Source organism: Bubalus bubalis, chromosome X (genome assembly GCF_019923935.1).
Source record: "Bubalus bubalis isolate 160015118507 breed Murrah chromosome X, NDDB_SH_1, whole genome shotgun sequence".
NCBI classification, from domain to species: Eukaryota; Metazoa; Chordata; class Mammalia; order Artiodactyla; family Bovidae; genus Bubalus; species Bubalus bubalis.
The window spans coordinates 65709028-65729310 of NC_059181.1; the positions used below are offsets into that span (position 1 = coordinate 65709028).

The 20283-nt window shown below is 37.1% G+C and overlaps 1 long non-coding RNA gene across 3 annotated transcripts in view; it reads left to right on the forward strand.

The window, feature by feature from the left end:
- Positions 1–20283, forward strand: part of LOC123331762 — a 195384-nt gene that overhangs the window by 79592 nt on the left and 95509 nt on the right. For all 3 annotated transcript variants that reach the window (XR_006548524.1, XR_006548525.1, XR_006548526.1), the window contains one exon: positions 14903–15021. This is a non-coding gene — a long non-coding RNA (uncharacterized LOC123331762). The remainder of the gene's footprint in view (positions 1–14902; positions 15022–20283) is intronic.

The window sequence follows — 20283 nt, forward strand, 5'->3', positions numbered from 1 at the left end:
TGTCACAACTGGCATTTTTGTAGAAATTCGCAAGCTGAGTATAAAATTCATACGGAAATATGGATACAGAATAGACAAAGCAGTCTAGGGAAAAAAGTACATTAGAGAACTCACATTTCCTGATTTTAGATCTCAGTACAGGGACTTCCCTGGTGGTCCAGTGGTTAAGAATTTATCTTCCAGTGCAGGGCACATGGGTTTGATCCCTGGTTAGGGAACTAAGATTCTATGTGCCATGGGGCAACTAAGTCCACATGCCACAACTACTGAGCCCACACACTCTGGAGCCTGTGCCACAAGAACCTGCATGCTGCAACAGGGATCCTGTGCGCCACAACTAAGACCCGATGCAGCCAAAAGTAAATAAAATTTAAGAAAAGAAAACGGTAAACTGTTAAGAAAGCTTAGTACAGAGATCCAATAATTAAGCTCATGGTAAAATTGTAAGGGTAAATATAAAGGTTATATAAGTATATGGAAGGATGGAAATGGAAAATCCACAAATGTACCCACTTATATATGATTAATTCATTTCCTGACAAGAGTGTCAAGACACTACAGTGGAGAACATCAATCTTTTCAACAAATAATGTTGGGACAAGTGAATATCCCCATGGAAATGAATAAATTTGGTCCAGCAACTTCACACTTTGCAAAGATGAGTAAAATATGAATCAAAGACTTAAATTTTAAGGCTAACATCACAACTTTTAAGAGAAACATAGTTGTTTATCTACAGGACCTTAGATTTGATATTAAGTCTAAACCACAAGCAGCAAAATCAAAATAGGGTAGCTTTTGTTCTTGAAGAGATAGTATCAGGAAAGTGAAGTAAAGTATAATAAAAAGAATGAAGTACTGATACATTGTTCAACATGGATGAATTTGAAAATACTATTCAAGTGGAAGCCAGATTCAGATGCGATATGTTTAAAATGCAAAAAGTTATAAAGACAGACTAGTTTTTAGAGGCTAGAAGGATCTTAAAAATTGAACTTTGTTGTACATGAATTACAATAAATGTGCAAAAGATGGAAATATTCTTCTTCATTAAAGATAAAGTGATATGTAAGCAAATGGAAAAATACTTAACATCACTTGTCAGTAAGGAAATGCCAATTAGAAATCACTGGATATCAATAAATCTCTACTAGAGTGGCTGAGTAAAAAAAACCCAGTATTTCCAAGTGCTGCTAAAGATATAGAATAAATGGAAGTTTTAGGCATTGTTTGTCAAATGGAACAGGTACCTTGTAAAAGCAATTTGTCAGTTTTTTTTTTAATAAAATTAATTCTATAGCTATGATATAACCAGGCAATTGCTCTCATATGTATTTATCTTAAGTTGAAATAACATTTCTTCTCGTATAGAACTGTTCATTAATGTATACCCTTAAAATTAGTAGCTTTATTTTGTCAGCCCAAACTTGAAAGATGTCAAATGGCCCACAACAGGTTAGTGGATCTATAAAATATTCTACATCCATTTAATATAGCATTACTCTCCAAAAAAAAGCATAATGAATTACTGATACCAAAGCCCATGACTATGTGGATCACAAGAAACTGTGGAAAATTCTGAAAGAGATGGGAATACCAGACCACCTGACCTGCCTCTTGAGAAATATGTACGCAGGTCAAGAAGCAACAGTTAGAACTGGACATAGAACAACAGACTGGTTCCAAATAGGAAAAGGAGTATGTCCAAGGCTGTATATTGTCACCCTGCTTATTTAACTTATATGCAGAGTACATCATGAGAAATGCTGGGCTGGATGAGTCACAAACTAAAATCAAGATTGCAGGGAGCCTGACGAGCTACGGTCCATGGGGTCGCAAAGAGTTGAACACGACTGAGCAACTGAATAGAAATGATAACAATATAGATGAATCTCAAATGGATTTTGTTATGTAAAAGTGTCCATAGTGAAAGTACAGATACAGAGATGATGTTTTGGCACATGCAAGTATGACAGGAGCAAATAAAGTGATGTTTTCCTGAGGTTGTGTGAAATGAAGCAGAAAAAAGAAGTGATTTTTTTGTTATCAAAATGTTTCCTGATGCTTATGCTATGCTAAGTCTCTTCAGTCATGTCCGACTCTCTGCGACCCCATAGACGGCAGCCCACCAGGCTCCCCCATCCCTGGGATTCTCCAGGCAAGAACACTGGAGTGGGTTGCCATTTCCTTCTCCAATGCATGAAAGTGAAAAGTGAAAGTGAAGTCGCTCAGTCGTGTCCGACTCTTAGCGACCCCATGGACTGGAGCCTACCAGGCTCCTCCGTCCATGGGATTTTCCTGATGCTTGGTACTATTTAAATAAATCAATGTAATTCTTCTTTGATATTATCTTACTAGAGAGACCAACAACTTAATTCCATTAATGTGCCAGATGGTAAATGTCTTAAACCTTGTGCCTTAAACCATATGGTATCTGTCACACTACTGAACTCTATAGTTGTGGAAAGCATGCAAATTCATGAATACATATGTGTTCCAATCAAAATTTATTTATAAAACAGGCTGTAAGTTGATGTCAGTGGGGATGGGCAAGTAGAGAACATAAAAAATATGTCTCATTACTGAAATAGCAAGCTACTAAATACTGTCAGAACCAATTATTTTGAACTACTGTATGATCTAGCAACTCTACTCCTGGGTGTGTGTGTGTGTATATATATCCAAAGAAAATGAAAACTATTAGAGAATATATGTGCAACTTAGTGTTCATAGCAGCATTGTTTACAATAGCTATGATAAGAAAGTAAACTTGGTGTCTGTCAACAGATGAATGGATTAAGAGGATGTGGTATATACACAATAGAAAACTACTCAGCCATAGAAGAGAATGAAATGTTGACATTTGCAGTAACCCAAATGGGCATAGAGAATATTGTATTTCATAAAGTAAGTCAGAGAAGGACAAATGCTATATGATACCACTTATATGTGCAATCTAAAAATAATACAAATGAATCTGTATAACAAACAGAACAGGTCCACAGACATAGAAAACAAACTTATGGTTACTAAAGGGCAAGGGGAGGTTGGCGATGGATAAATTAGAAATGTGGAAGCAGCACATGCAGTTCAGTCTCAAAAAAACAACCCAATCAAAAAATCAATGGCAGACCTAAATAGACATTTCTCCATAGAAGACATACAGATGGCCAACAAACACATGAAAACATGCCCAACATCACTAAGTAGAGAAATGCAAGTCAGAACTACAATGAGGTGTCACCTTACACTGGTCAGAATGGTCATCATCAAAAAATCTTTAAATAATAAATGCTGGAGAAGGTATAGAGAAAACAGAACCCTTTTCCACTTTTGGTGGAAAAGTAAATTGATACAGTCGCTATCCAGAGCAGTATGGAGATTCCTTAAAAAGCTAAAAATAGAGCTACCATATGACCCAGGAATTTCACTACTGGGCATAAATCCAGAGAAAACCATAATTCAAAATGATACATGCACCCTAGTGTTTATTGCAGCACTATTCACAATAGCAAGGACATGGAAGCAACCTACATGTCCATCAACAGAGGGGTGGATAAAGAAAATATAGTACATATATACAATAGAATATTACTCGGCCATAAAAATGAATGGACTTGTGCTATTTTCAGGATGTGCATGGACCTACAGACTGTCGTACAGAGTAAAGTCAGAAAGAGAAAAATATTGTATAATATTGCTAAATATTTAATCTAGAAAAATGAAGCAGTTGAACTTATTTTCAAAGCAGGAATAGAGACACAGAAATAGAGAACCAATGTATGGATACCAAGGGAGGAAGTGGGGGTGGGATAAATTGGGAGATTGGGATTGACATATATACAATACTGTGTATAAAATGGGCTTCCCAGGTGGCACTAGTGGTAAAGAACCCTCCTGCCAATGCAGGAGATGTAAGAGATGTGGATTTGATCCCTGGGTTGGGAAGATCCCCTGTAGAAGGGCATGGCAACCCTCTCCAGTATTGTTGCCTAGAGAATCCCATGGACATAGGATCCTGGCAGGCTATAGTCGATAGGGTATCACAGTCGGACATGACTGAAGCAACTGAACACACATGTATAAAATAGGTTTTCCTGATGACTCAGTGGTAAAAAAAATCCACCTGCCAATGCAGAAGATGCAGGTTCGATCCCTGGGTCGGGAAGATACCCTGGAGAAGGAAAGGACAACTCATTCCAGTATTCTTGCCTGAGAAATCCCATGGATAAAGAAGCCTGGCGAGCTACATTCGATGGGATCACAAAAGAGTTGGTAATGACTTAGAGACTAAACAACAGTTTTTAAAATAGATAACTAATGCGAACCGGCTGTATAGAACGGGGAAGTCTGTGCTCTGTGGTGACCTAAATAAGAAAGAAATCCAAAAAAGGGGATATATGTATATGTATAGCTGATGCACTTTGCTGTATATCAGAAACTAACACAACATTGTAAATCAACTATATTTCATTAAGAATTAAGAAACTAGAAAAAATAGTATGCGATTAACAGATACAAACTACTACACATAAAATAGATAAGCAACATTGATTTACTGTATAGCACAAGAAACTATTCAATATCTTCTAATAACATCGTGGAAAATAATTTTTATGTATGTGTGTATATTTGCGTGCTAAGTCACTTAAGTCGCGTCTGACTCTTTGCAATGCTATGGACCATAGCCTGCCAGGCTCCTCAGTCCATGGGACTTTCCAGGCAAGAATATTGGAGTAGGTTGCCATGCCCTCCGCCAAGGGATCTTCCTGACCCAGGGCTTGAACTCATGTCTCTTACATCTTCTGCACTGGCAAGTGAGTTCTTTTCCACTAGCACTGCCTGGAAAGTATCAGTTTATTTCAGACACATAGTTGTGTCCAACTCTTTGTGACCCCATAGACTGCAGCACGCCAGGCTTCCCTGTCCATCACCAACTCCCAGACCTTACTCAAACTCATGTCCATCGAGTCCGTGATGCCATCCAACCATCTCATCCTCTGTCGTCCCCTTCTTCTCCTGCCTTCAATCTTTCCCAACATCAGGGTCTTTTCAAATGAGTCAGTTCTCCGCATCAGGTGACCAAAGTATTGGAGTTTCAGCTTCAGTATTCCAATGAATACTCAGGACTGATTTCCTTTAGGATGGACTGGTTGGATCTCCTTGCTGTCCAAGGGACTCTCTAGAGTCTTCTTCAACACCACATTTCAAAAGCATCAGTTCTTAGGCGCTCAGCTTTCTCTATAGTCCAACTCTCACATCCATACATGACTACTGGAAAAACCATAGCTTTGACTAGATGGACCTTTGTTGGCAAAGTAATGTCTCTGCTTTTTAATAAGCTGTCTAGGTTGATCATAACTTTCTTCCAAGGAGCAAGCTCTTTTAATTTTATGGCTGTAGTCATTGCAGTGATTTTGGAGCCCCCCAAAATAAAGCCTATCACTATTTCCATTGTTTCCCCATCTATTTGCCATGAAGTGATGGGACCATATGCCATGATCTTAGTTTTCTGAACGTTGAATTTTAAGCCAACTTTTTTACTCTCCTCTTTCACTTTCATCAAGCAGCTCTTTAGTTCTTTTTTGAGTCGGTGATGCCATCCAGCCATCTTGTCCTCTGTCGTCCCCTTCTCCTCCTGCTCTCAATCTTTCCCAGTTCAGGATCTTTTCCAATAAGTTGGCTCTTCGCATCAGATGACCACAGTATTGAAGCTTAAGGTTCAGCATCAGTCCTTCCAGTGAATATTCAGGGTTGATTTCCTTTAGGATTGACTTGTTTGATCTCCTTGCAGTCCAAGGGAATCTCAGGAGTCTTCTCCAGCACCACAGTTCGAGGGCATAATTTCTTTGCCATGCAGCTTTTTTATGGTCCAGCTCTAACATCTGTATATGACTACTGGAAAAACCATAGCCTTGACTGGATGGACTTTTGTTGGCAAAGTAATGTAGATGGCTAGTAAACACAAAAGATCCTCAACATCACTCATTATTAGAGAAATGCAAATTAAAACCACAATGAGGTGTCATTTCACTTTGGTCAGAATGGCATTCATCAGAAAAAACTGAAAACAGTAAGTGCTGGAGAGGATGTGCAGGAAATGGAACATTCTGACAGTGTTGATGAGAATGCAAACTGATACAATCACTATGAAGTACAGTATGGAGATTGCTTACAAAATTATGAAGAAAAGTACCATGTGACCCAGCAATCCCATTCATGGGCATGTACCCTGATGAAACCAGAATTGAAAAATACACACATACCCTAATGTTCATTGCAGCACTGTTCATAATAGCTAGGACTTGGAAGCAACTTAGATGTCCCTTGATAGATGAATGGATAAGGAAGTTGTGGTACATTTACACTGTGGAATATTACTCAGTTATAGAAAGAAATTCATTTGAGTCTGTTCTAATGAGGTGGATGAACCTAGAGCCTATGATACAGAGTGAAAGAAAAGCAAAGTAAGAAAGAGAAAGACAAATACTATATATTAACACATGTATATGGAATCTAAAAAGATGGTACTGATGGTCTTACATGTAGGTCAGCAAAGTAGACAGACATAAAGAACAGACTTTTGACTCTGGAAGAAACACAGAGCAGGATGATTTGAGAGAATACTTTTGTAACTTATACATTACCATATATAAAATAGGTAACCAGTGTGAATTTAATGTATGGCACAGGGCACCCAAAGCCAGTGTTCTGTGACAGCCTGGAGGGATAGGGTAGAGAGGGCACTGGGAAGGGGGTTCAGGATGGAGGGGACATATGTATACCTATGGTTGATTCATACTGATGTATGGCAAAAACCATTACAATATTGTAAAGTAATTATCCTCCAATGTAAATAATTTTTCTAAAAAGAAAAAAGAAGGAACTTATTAAAAAAATCCTACACAGGCAATGTTTTTCTAATTGTATTTTTCTAAGTGTTATTGAAATACAGTTCATTTACAATGTGTTAGTTTCAGGTATACATCAAAGTTACTTGTATATTTTTTTCTTTTCAAGTTTATTTTCCATGATGTTATTACAAGATGTTGACTGTAGTTCCCTGTCCTATATAGTAGTTCTTTGTTGCTTATCTCCTCATACATTATATATAGTAGTGTGTATATTCAGTTCAGTTCAGTCGCTCAGTCATGTCTGACTCTTTGCGACCCCATGAATTGCAGCACGCCAGGCCTCCCTGTCCATCACCAACTCCTGGAGTTCATCCAGACCCATGTCCATTGAGTCGATGATGCCATCCAACCATCTCATCCTCTGTCATCCCCTCCTCCTACTGCCCTCAATCTTTCCTAGCATCAGGGTCTTTTCAGATGAGTCAGCTCTTCGCATCAGGTGGCCAAAGTATTGGAGTTTCAGCTTCAATATCAGTTCTTCCAATGAACACCCAGGACTGATCTCCTTTAGGATGGACTGGTTGGATCTCCTTGCAGCCCAAGGGACTTTCAAGAGTCTTCTCCAACACCACAGTTCAAAAGCATCAATTCTTTGGTGCGCAGCTTTCTTTATAGTCCAACTCTCACATCCATACATGACTACTGGAAAAACCAGAGCCTTGACTTGACAGACCTTTGTTGACAAAGTAATATCTCTGCTTTTTAACATGCTGTCTAGGTTGGTCATAACTTTCCTTCCAAGGAGTAAGCATCTTTTAATTTCATGGTTTCAGTCACCATCTACAGTGATTTTGGAGCCCAGAAAAATAAAGTCAGCCACTCTTTCCACTGTTTCCCCATCTATTTGCCGTGAAGTGATGGAGCTGCATGCCATGATCTTAGTTTTCTGAATGTTAAGCTTTAAGTCAACTTTTTCACTCTCCTCTTTCACTTTCATCAAGAGGCTCTTTAGTTCTTCTTCACTTTCTGCCATAAGGGTGGTGTCATCTGCATATCTGAGGTTATTGATATTTCTTCCAGCAATCTTGATTCCAGCTTGTGCTTCCTCCAGTCCAGCGTTTCTCATGATGTACTCTGCATATAAGTTAAATAAGCAGGGTGACAGTATACAGCCTTTACATACTCCTTTTCCTATTTGCAACCAGTCTGTTGTTCCATGTCCAGTTCTAACTGTTTGCTCCTGACCTGCATACACGTTTCTCAAGAGGCAGGTCAGGTTGTCTGGTATTCCCATGTCTTTCAGAGTTTTACACAGTTTGTTGTGATCCACACAGTCAAAGGCTTTGGCATAGTCGATAAAGCAGAAATAGATGTTTTTCTGGAGCTCTCTTGCTTTTTCGATGATCCAGCGGATGTTGGCAATTTGATCTCTGGTTCCTTTGCCTTTTCTGAAACCAGCTTCAACACAGTTCATGTATTGCTAAAGCCTGGCTTGGAGAATTTTGAACATTACTTTACTAGCGTGTGAGATTAGTGCAATTGTGCGGTAGTTTGAGCATTCTTTGGCATTGCTTTTCTTTGGGCTTGGAATGAAAACAGATCTTTTCCAGTCCTGTGGCCACTGCTGAGTTTTCCAAATTTGCTGGCATATTGAGTGCAGCACTTTCACAGCATCATCTTCCAGGATTTGAAATAGCTCAACTGGAAGTCCATCACCTCCACTAGCTTTGTTTGTTATGATGCTTCCTAAGGCCCACTTGACTTCAGATTCCACGATGTCTGGCTCTCGGTGAGTGATCACACCATTGTGATTATCTGGGTCTTGAAGATTTTTTTTGTACAGTTCTTCTGTGTATTCTTGTCACTTTTTCTTAATATCTTCTGCTTCTGTTAGGTGCCTACCATTTTTGCATCCCTAATGACTATACAGTGGAAGTGAGAAATAGATTTAAGGGGCTAGATCTGACCAAGTAAGTACCTGATGAACTATGGACAGAGGTTTGTGACATTGTACAGGAGACAGGAATCAAGACCATCCCCAAGAAAAAGAAATGCAAAAAAGCAAAATGGCTGTCTGAGGAGGCCTTACAAATAGCTCTGAAAAGAAGGGAAGTGAAAAACAAAGGAGACAAGGAAACTCTGAATGCAGAGTTTCAAAGAATAGCAAGGAGAGATAAGAAAGCCTTCCTCAGTGATCAATGCAAAGAAATAGAGGAAAACAATAGAATGGGAAAGACTAGAGATATCATCAAGATAATTAGAGATACCAAGGAAACATTTTATGCAAAGATGGGCTCAATAAAGTGTGTGTATTAGTGTATATTTTAATCCCAAACTCCTAATTGATCCTTCTTTCTCCCTTTCCCCTTTGGTATCCTTAATAAGTTTTCTTTTCTGTGTGAATCTATTACTGTTTTGGAATAAGTTATTTTGTATAATTTTTTACATTCTACATACAAGCATTATATTTGTCTTTGTCTGAGTTTACTTAGTATGATCATCTCTAGGTCCATGCATGTTGTTGCAAATTGCATTATTTCATTTGTTTTTCTTTCTGTGTAGTATTCTATTCTATATATGTACCACATTATCTGTACATCTGTCCATGGAAACAAGCTGCGGTCATGTCTCACTTTTAGAAATACTGCTGCCAGGAACATTGGGTGAATATGTATCTTTTCAAATTAGAGTTATCTCTGGATATATGCCTAGGAGTGGGATCACGGAATAATATGGTGACTCTAATTTTTTAGTATTTTAAGAAAACACCATGCTGTTCTCTATAGTGGCTGCCCTAGTTTACATTTGCATCAACAGTGTGCTAGGGTTCTCTTTTCTCCACATCCTTACCAATGTTTGTTATTTATAGACTTTTGATGATAGCCATTCTGAAAGGTGTGAGGTGATATCTCATTGTGGTTGTGACGTGTTGGAGTTTCAGCACATTGTGAAGCATTTTGTTGCACTTCCTGATGATTTGCAATGTTGAGTATCCTTTCATGTCTGTTGCTCATCTGCATTTCCTCCTTGGAAAATGGTTGTTCAGTTTTTCTGCCCATTTTAAAATCAGGTTGTTCTGTGTTGAATTGTATGAACTGTTTATACTTGCTAAGTATTAACTTCTTATGCATCATATAATTTGCAAATATTTTCTCCCAGTCTCTTGGGTTGTCTTTTCATTTTATTAATAGTTTCCTTTGCTGTGCAAAAGCATTTTAATTTAATTAGATTCCATTTATTTATTTTTCCTTTTATTTCCTTCGATTTTGGATAGGAGATCCAGTAAACTATTCCTACTATTGATTTATTTCAGACTGTTCTGCCTGTGTTTTCCATTAGGAATTTTGTGGTTTCCACTCTTATATTTAGGTCTTTAATCCATTTTGAGTTCATTTTTGTTATGTGCCGTTCAAGAATGTTCTAAGTTCATTCCTTCTTTATTTGGCTGCATTCAGTCTTAGTTGTGGCATGTGGGCTTTCTAGTTGTGGCTTGTGGGCTCCAGAGTACAGGAGCTCAGTAGTTGGGGCATGCAAGCTTAGTTACCCCTTGGCATGTGGGATCTTAGTTTTCCAACCATGGATTGAACCTGCATTGAAAGGCATATTCTTGACCATTGAACCACCATGAAAGTCCCTTATTTCATTCTTTTACTTGTAGCATTCCAGTTTTTCCAGCATCACTTACTGAAGAGACTGTCTTCATTTTATGTTCTTGCCCCTTTTTGTTGTAGATTAATTGACCATAAATGTATGGGTTTATTTCTGTTTTGTTCTTTCTACTTGAAAAGTAGTTGATTTGCAATGTTGTGTTAGTTTTAGGTGTATAGCACAGTGATATGGTTATACATAAGTATATGCATACATATGTATAACTGAATATATGTATATTTTTAAGATTCCTTTTCCTTGTAGGATTTTACAATATATTGAATAGAGTTCCCTGTGCTAAACAGTACGTGTTAGTCACTCAGTCGTGTCATCTAGCAGAAAACCTGAATGATCTTTGATTTGGCAGTGTATTTTTGGTGCAACACTAAAGGCCCAATTCATGAAATATCTAGTTGAAAAGCTGGATTTCATTAAACTTAGAAAGTTGTTGCTATATTCAAAATGGATAACCAACATGAACCTACTGTATAGTGTATGGAACTCTGCTCAGTGTTATGTGGCAGCCTGGATGGGAGGGGAGTTTGAGAGAGAATGTATGCTAGTCGTTCAATCATGTCTGACACTGTGACCCTGTGGATCGTGGCCCACCAGGCTCCTCTGTCCATGGGATTTTCCAGGCAAGAATAATGGAGTGGGGTGCCATTCCCTTCTTCAGGGGATCTTTCCAACCCAGGGATCGAACCTGGGTCTCCTGCATTGCAGGCACACTCTTTACTGTCTGAGATGCTAGGGAAGACTATGAGGGAGAATGGATACATGTGTACCTATGGCTGAACCCTTTAGCTGTTCGCCTGAAACTATCACAGTATTGTTAATTGGGTATTTCCCAATAGAAAATAAAAAGTTAAAAAAAAATAAAAAAGTTGTGCTTTGCAAAAGATAATGTTAAGAGAATAGGAAGATCAGCCAGAGACTGGTAGAAAATATTTGCAAAAGAAACATCTGGTAAAAGACTATCATCCAGGTTGCACAAAAACTCTAATAAAAGCTCAATAGTAAGAATGCAATCTGATTAAATAGTAAACAGAAGAACTAACATTCATCTCACCAAAGAAAGTATACATGTGGGAAATATGTTATCAGGAAAATGCAAATGAACATAAAAAGCCATTGTACACGTATTAGAATGATGAAAATCAGAACACTTAAAAACTACATTCTGGTGAGGGCCTGGAGTAACAGGAATTGTACATTGCTGGTGGGAATGCACAGTAGTAAAGCCACTTTTGAAGATGGTTCAGTCGTTTCTTACAAAAGTAAGCATACCATTACCACACAATTCTCCAGTTGTGGTTACTGGTATTTACCCATACTGCTACTGCTGCTAAGTCACTTCAGTCGTGTCTGACTCTGTGCAACCCCATAGACGGCAGCCCACCAGGCTCCTCTGTCCCTGGGATTCTCCAGGCAAGAACACTGGAGTGGGTTGCCATTTTCTTCTCCAGTGCATGAAAGTGAAACGTGAAAGTGAAGTCGCTTAGTTGTGTCCAACCCTCAGTGACCCCATGGACTGCAGCCCTCCAGTCTCCTCCGTCCATGGGATTTTCCAGGCAAGAGTACTGGAGTGGGGTGCCATTGCCTTCTCCAGTATTTACCCATAGGAGTTGTAAAATTATGTCCCCACAAACACTTTCTCATGTCTACTTTTAGCAGCTTAATTCATTAATGACCAAATTTGGAAGTATTTAAGATGTCCGTCAATAGGAGAAACAATGTAAGTAAAATAAACAATTTATTGAAAGAATTATACAGTGAGCATTATCTCTCTACCTGATTTTTAAAGTTTATTTTATTGAAGTATAGTTGTTTACAGTGATCCAGGTTTACAGCAAAGTGATTCAGTTATGTGTGTATATGTGTGTATTTACGTTTTTTTTTAAATTGTTTTCCTTTATTGGTTATTACAAGATATTGAATATAGTTCCCTGTGCTATACAGTAGTAGACTGTTGATAATTTTATATATAGTAGTTTGTTTTTGTTAATCCCAGATTTACAATTAATCCTTCCCTCCTTTCCCTTTTGGTAACCATAACTTAGTTTTCTCTTTTTTTTAATTGGAGGAAAACTGCTTTACAATTTTGTGTTTATTTCTGTAACGTAGTTTTCTGAGTCTATTACTGTTTTGCAAATAAGGTAATTTGTATCATCTTTAAAAAAGATTCCACATATAAGTGATATCATATGATATTTATCTTTCTTTGTCTGACCTCACTTAGTAAATGTTGTTGCAAATGGCATTATTTCATTTTTTGTGGTTCACTAATATTCCATATATATATGTGTGTATATATATATGTGTATATACATATATATATGTGTATACACATATATATATACATATATATATATATATATATATATATATATGCCACATCTTCTTTATCCATTCATCTATTGGTGGACATTTAGTTTGGTTCCATGTCTTATCTATTTTAAATAGTGCCGTTATGAACATTGGTGTGCATGTATCTTTTCGAATTATAGTTTATGTTTTTTTCTGACTGTGTGCCCAGGTGTGGATTGCTGGATCATAAGAAACCTCCATATAGTTTTCCATGGGGGCAATACCAATTTCATTCCCAGCAACAGTTCTCTACCTGATTTTACATCATTAAACTGTTATCATTTATCAAGTCTGCATGGTTTTGCTGGAGGAAAAGAGACGAATATCAATGAAAGAAAAAAAAAAAGAACCCAGAAATTGATTTTCAGAAATATACTCAGCCTGTTTTTGACTAACGTCTAAAATCAATTTACTGGATGAAAGACGGTTTTTTAAAAAATTTTATTTATTTTTTAATTGAAGGATAATTGCATGAATCAGTCTTTTTAATACTAGTTTCTGGATCAATTAAACAGGCATAAATTTTAAAAGTGAACTTTGACCTAAACCTCACATTTGCCCAGATTAACTCAAAGTGGATCATGTATTTAAATGTAAAATGCCCAAATGTATAAAACATTTAGGCTTAACTATAGGACAAAATTTGTTTGACTTAGCACTTGGCAAATTGTTCTTAATGATGACAGCCAAAAAAATATTCATTTAACAAAATGAATTGATAAATTGGATGACTCTAAAATTTTATAGTTTTGCTCTGCATAAGTCCATATGAAGAAAATGGAAAGATAATTTGTATTCTCAGAGAAAATATCCATGAACCACTAGTGTGTCACTGGGCATGTTCCTATTTATATATTCAATACTCAACCATGGAAATGCAAACCATATAATTAGAAATTGGGCAAAATGCACAAAAGAACATTTTACTGATGTATCACCAAGGACATGGAAAGGTATTGAAAATTGCTAACAATTAGAGAAATGCAAATTAATAGCAGGATGGGATACCATCATTCACTTGATAGAAGAGCTAAAATACATAACATTGACCATATGAAATCCTGAGGTAGATGTGAAAAAACTGAAACTCTCATACATTCTTAATGGGTGAATCAAATCAAATTTATATCCATTTTTGAAAGCATTTTTTAAGCTTGGCTAGTTTTCTTTTTTTCTAGTGTTTTATTTTTAAAACTAATACAATTATGTAAAGTTTAAAAATAAAATAAAATTTAAAAAATAAAAATAAAAATTTAAAATAAAATAAAATAAAAACAATAAAAAAAATTTATATTGAAGTATAGTTGGTTTACAATGCTGTACAGCAAAATGATTCAGTTATATATACATGCCTTTTTAAAAATATTTTTTTCCATTATGGTTGAATATAGTTCTCCTTGCTATACAGTAGGACCTTTTTTTTTTTTTTTTTATGTATATAATAGTCTTCATCTGTTAACCCTAACCTTCCACTCTATGCCTCCCCCAAACCCTCACCCTTGGCAACCATTCTATTTTCTGTGTCCATGAATTTGTTTTTGTTTCATAGATAGATTAATTTGTGTCCTATTTTAGATTCCACATATAGATATTATATGGTGTTTGTCTTTGTTGGACTTACTTCACTTAGTCTGATAGTTTGTAGTTGCATCCATGTTGCTGTGAATGGCAGTATTTCATTGTTTTTCATGGCTGAGTTTTATTCCATTGTGTCTGTGTACCATACCATCTTTATCCTTTTATCTTTCAGTGTACCTTTAGGTTGTTTACATGTCTTTGCTATTGTGACTAGTGCTGCCATGAACATTTATGCATGTATCTTTTTAATTATAATTTTCTCTGGATATATGCCCAAGAGTGGTACTGCTGGGTCATATGGTATTTCTACTTTTACTTTTCTGAAGAACCTCCATACTATATTGCACAGTGAGTGCACCTTACATTCCCACCAACAGTATAGGAGGTTTCCATTTTCTCCATACACTCTGCAGCAGTTGTAATTTGTAGACTTATTTTTTTTTTTTCCCTTTTAGGTGTTTTTTGTTTTGTTTTGGCTGCTCTACACAGTCTGTGGAATTTTGTTCTCCAACCAGAGATCGAACCCCATGATCCCTGCAGTCGAAATGTGAAATCTTAACCACTGGACTACCAGGTAAGTTCCTATGTCCTTGTTATTTGTTTTTGTTGTTGTTGTTAATCTTTTTGTTTTATATTGGGATTTAGCTGATTAACAGTGTTGTGATAGTTTCAGGTGAACAGCCAAAGGGACTCAGCCATAGATATGTACGTATCCACTCTTCCCCAAATTCCTCTTCCATCAAGGCTGTCACATAACATTAGGGGGAACGGATAGTTTGGGAATTTGGAATGGATATGTACACACTGCTGTACTTAAAATGGGTAACCAACAAGGACCTAGTGTATAGCACAGGCAAGTAGACTTTTTAATGGTGGCCATTCTTACCAGTGTGAGGTGGTACCTCATTGTAGTTTGGATTTGCATTTCTCTAATACATAGTGATGATAAGCACTTTTTCATGTGCCTATTTGCCATCTCTATGTCTTCTTTGGAGGCTTACTTATGTAGGTCTTCTCCCCGTTTTTGGATTGGGTTGTCTGTTTTCGTTGTTGTTGAGCTGTGTTTGCTATTTCTATATTTCGAAAATGAAGCTCTAGTCATTCGCGTCTCTTGCAAGTATTTTCCCCATTCTGTAGATTGTCTTTTTTGTTTTGTTTATGTTTTGTTTGAGTGTGCAAAAGCTTGTAAGTTTGATTAGGAACCATTTTCATTTTCTCTGTGACTGCACCATGCAGCTTGTGTGATCTTAGTTTCCTGACCTGGGATTGACCTCATACCCTGAGCAGTGAAAGTACAGAGGCCTAACCATTGGACCACTAGGGAATTCCTCCATTTATTTTTCTTCCCTGTGGTTTTTCTTCTTCTTCTTTTTTTTTAATGGATTCCTTTGCTGTGCAATAGCTTGTAAGTTTGATTCAGTTCAGTTCAGTCACTCAGTCGTGTCCAACTCTTTGCGACCCCATGGACTGCAGCACGCCAGGCCTCCCTGTCTATCACCAACTCCTGGAGCTCACTCAAACTCATGTCCATTGAGTCAGTGATGCCATCCAGCCATCTCATCCTCTGTCGTCCCCTTCTCCTCCCACCTTCAATCGTTCCCAGCATCAGGGGCTTTTCCATTGAGTCAGTTCTTCGCATCAGGTGCCCAAAGTATTGCAGTTTCAGCTTCATCATCAGTCCTTCCAATAATATTCAGGACTGATTTCCTTTAGGATGGACTGGTTGGATCTCCTAGCAATCCAACGGACTCTCAAGAGTCTTCTCCAACACCACAGTTCAAAAGCATCAGTTCTTCAGCGCTCAGCTTTCTTTATAGTCCAACTCTCACATCCATACATGACTACTGGAAAAACCATAGCTTTGACTAGACGGACCTTTGTTGGCAAAGTAATGTCTCTGCTTTTTAATATGCTGTCTAGATTGGTCATAACTTTTCTTCCAAGGAGAAAGCATCTTTTAATTTCATGGCTGCAGTCACCATCTACAGTGATTTTGGAACTCAAAAAAATAAAGTCAGCTACTGTTTCCACTGTTTCCCCATCTATTTGCCATGAAGTGAAGGGACTGGATGTATGATCTTAGTTTTCTGAATCGAGTTTTAAGCCAACTTTTTCACTCTCCTCTTTCACTTTCATCAAGAGTCTCTTTATTTTCTTCAGTTTCTGCCATAAGGGTGGTATCATCTGCATAACTGAGGTTATTGATATTTCTCCTGGCAATCTTGATTCCAGCTTGTGCTTCATTGAGTCCAGCGTTTTTCATGATGTACTCTGCATATAAATTAAATAATCAGGGTGACAATAGACAGCCTTGACATATTCCTTTCCTGATTTGGAACCAGTCTTTTGTTCCATGTCTGGTTCTTACTGTTGTTTCTTGAGCTGCATACATATTTCTCAGGAGGCAGGTTAGGTGGTCTGGTATTCCATCTCTTGAAGAATTTTCCACTGTTTCTTGTGATCCACACAGTCAAAGGCTTTGGCATAGTCAATAAAGCAGAAATAGATGTTTTTGTGGGACACTCTCGCTTTTTTATGATCCAATGAATGTTGGCAATTTGATCTCTGGTTCCTCTGCTTTTTTAAGTCCAACTTGAACATCTGGAAGTTCACGGTTCACATAATGTTGAAGCCTGGCTTGGAGAATTTTGAGCATTATTTTGCTAGCATGTGAGATGAATGCAATTGTGTGGTAGTTTGAACATTCTTTGGCATTGTCTTTCTTTGGGATTGGAATGAAAACTGAGCTTTTCCAGTCCTGTGGCCACTGGAGTTTTCCAAATTTGCTGACATATTGAGTGTAGCATTTTCACAGCATCATCTTTCAGGATTTGAAATAGTTCAACTGGAATTCCATCACCTCCACTAGCTATGTTGATAGTGATGCTTCCTAAGGCCCACTTAACATCACATTCCACGATGTCCGGTTCTAGGTGAGTGATCACACCATCGTGGTTATCTGGGTCATGAAGATCTTTTTGTATAATTCTTCTGGGTATTCTTGCCACCTCTTCTTAATATCTTCTGCTTCTGTTAGGTCCATGCCATTTCTGTCCTTTATCGTGCCCATCTTTGCATGAAATGTTCCCTTGGTATCTCTAATTTTCTTGAAGAGATCTCTAGTCTTTCCTAGTAAGTTTGATTAAGTTCCCTTTTTTTTTTCCTAGTAAGTTTGATTAGGTTCCTTTGTTTGTTTGTTTGTTTTTCTTGGGAGATTCACCTAAGAAAACATTGGTATGATTTATGTCTGACAATGTTTTGCCTATGGTGTCTTTGAGGACTTTTATAATGTCCTGCCTTATGTTTAAGTCTTTAAGCCCTTTTGACTTTATTTTTGGGTGTGGAGAGGGTGTGTTCCGACTTCATTGATTTACATGAGGCTGTTCAACTTTCCCAGCACCACTTAATGAAGAGAGTTTTTCCCATTTTATATTCTTACCTCCTTTATCAAAGATTAATTGGCAATAGGTATGTGGATTTATTTCAAGGCTCTCTATTCTGTTCCCTTGGTCTGTATGTCTGTTCGTATGTATGGCGAATCCATATGTCAGGCAAATTTCGTATGTCAGGCAATTCTTTACCACTAACACCACTTAATTTCTTACTGATTTTCTGTGTGGATCATCTGTCCATTAGTGTAAGTTGGGTATTAAAGTCCCCTACTATTATTGTGTTACAGTTAATTTCCCCTTTTGTGAGTTTTAGTATTATGTTTTGAGACGCTCTTCTTTGCATCAGTATTCAGAATTTTTATGTCTTCTTTTTGAATTGATCTGTTCATCATTATGTGATGTCATTTTTGGTCTCTTGTAATATTCTTCATTGTGCAGTCTGTTTTCTCTTATTTTAGAATTGCTCCTTTGGCTTTCTTCTGATTTCCATTAGCATTGAAAGTTTTTTATATCCCCTCACTTGGTCTGTGTCTCTTGAAGACAGCATATATACAGGTCTTGTTTTTGTATTCATTCAGCCAGTCTGTGACTTTTGGATGGAACATTTAATCTATTTACATTTTAAGTAATAAACTTTAAATATTTATTAATAATTAATATTTATTAATAAATATTAATAAATTTTTGTTAATTGTTAATTAACAAAATTGTTAATTTTTCTCAATTGTTTTGGATTTGGTTGTTTCTGTAGGTCTTTTTTTCTCTTGTGTTTTCTGCCTAGAGAGGTACCTTTAGCATTTGTTGTAAAGCTGGTTTGTTGGTGCTGAGTTGTCTTAAATTTTGCTTATCTGTAAGGCTTTTCATTTCTTCATTGATTTTGAATTAGATCCTTGCTGGATAGAGTAAACTTGATTGTAGGTTTTCCTTTTCAGTACTTTAAATGTATCCTGTCACTCCCTTCTGGCCTGCAGAGTTTCTCCTGAGAGATCTGCTCTCAACATTATGAGGATCCCCTTGTATGTTACTTATGTTACTTGTTGCTTTTCCCTTGCTGTTTTGAATATGTTTTCTTTGTGTTCAATTTTTGTTGGTGTGATTAATATGTATTTCAGTGTGTTTCTCCTTGGGTTTATTCTGTAAGGGTCTCTCAGCGCTTCTTGGACTTGATTGACTATTTCTTTTCCCGTCTTAGGGAAGTTTTTGACTATAATCTTTTCAAATGTTTTCTCAGACCCTTTCTCTCTTGATTCTTCTTCTGAGACCCCAATAATTAGAATGTTGTTGCATTAAATATTGTTCCAGAGGTATCTGAGACTATCCTCAATTCTTTTCATTCTGTTTTCTTTATTCTGCTCTTAAGCAGTTTTTTCCACCATTCTGTCTTCCAGCTTACTTATCCATTCTTCTGCTTCAGTTATTCTGGTATTGATTTCTTCTAGAATGTTTTTAATTCTAGTAATTGAGTTGTTCATTACTGTTTGCTTATTTCTCATTTCTTCTGGGTCCTTATTAAATGTGTTAAATGATTCTTTCATTTTCTCCATTCTGTTTTTGTGATTTTGAATCATCTTTACTATCATTACTCTGAATTCTTTTTCAGGTAGTTTGTTTATTTCGTCTTTCTTTATTTGGTCTTGTGGGGTTTTACCTTATTCCTTTATCTGCATGATATTTCTGTGTATTTTCATTTTGTCTGAGTTACTGTGTTTGAATTCTCCTTTCTTCAGACTATAGGTTCATATTTTTTCTTACTTTTGATCTCTGCTTCTGTTTGGTGAGGTTCATCGAGTTGCTTTTGTAGGCTTTGTGTTGGGAGGTACTTGTTCCTAGGTTCTGGTGGGTGGAGGTGAGTTTTTTCACCCCTCTGATGGGCAGGACTTTATGAGGTGGTGAATATTGGTTTTATATTGCTGTCTTGCTTTTTGTTTGTGTGAGGTGTCCAGCCCTGGGTGCTGCAGGCAGTTTTGTGGTTCCAGGTCCTTTATTCAGATGGAACCCTTTGTGGAAATTCTCATGATGAATAATCTCTGAGGTCAGGATTACTCTGGCACTAGCATCCTGAACTGGGCACTCCAACTCCAGACGGTCAGGTCTGACTTCTGGTCAGGGTACCAAGACTGCATGAGCCATTTGTTATATCAATAAAGGAGATTAAAACAAATGAACAGTAAACCCAGTACAAGAAACAGAAAATGAATCCTAGACAAATGTTAAACGCAAAATCAAACAAAAACAAAAAGAAAAGAACATAATGCACACAGATATATACATAGAAACAAAGATAAAAGACCAAAGAAGACAAAAGTACAAGAGAGTGACCCAGAGAACAAAAGAAACTAAACATGATATCAACCAATTAAAACAAAACTGAAACACAAAACAGAACATGAAACGAAAGCCAAGTGCCAAGTGAGGAATAAAGCAAGTAAAACAAAACACATAAA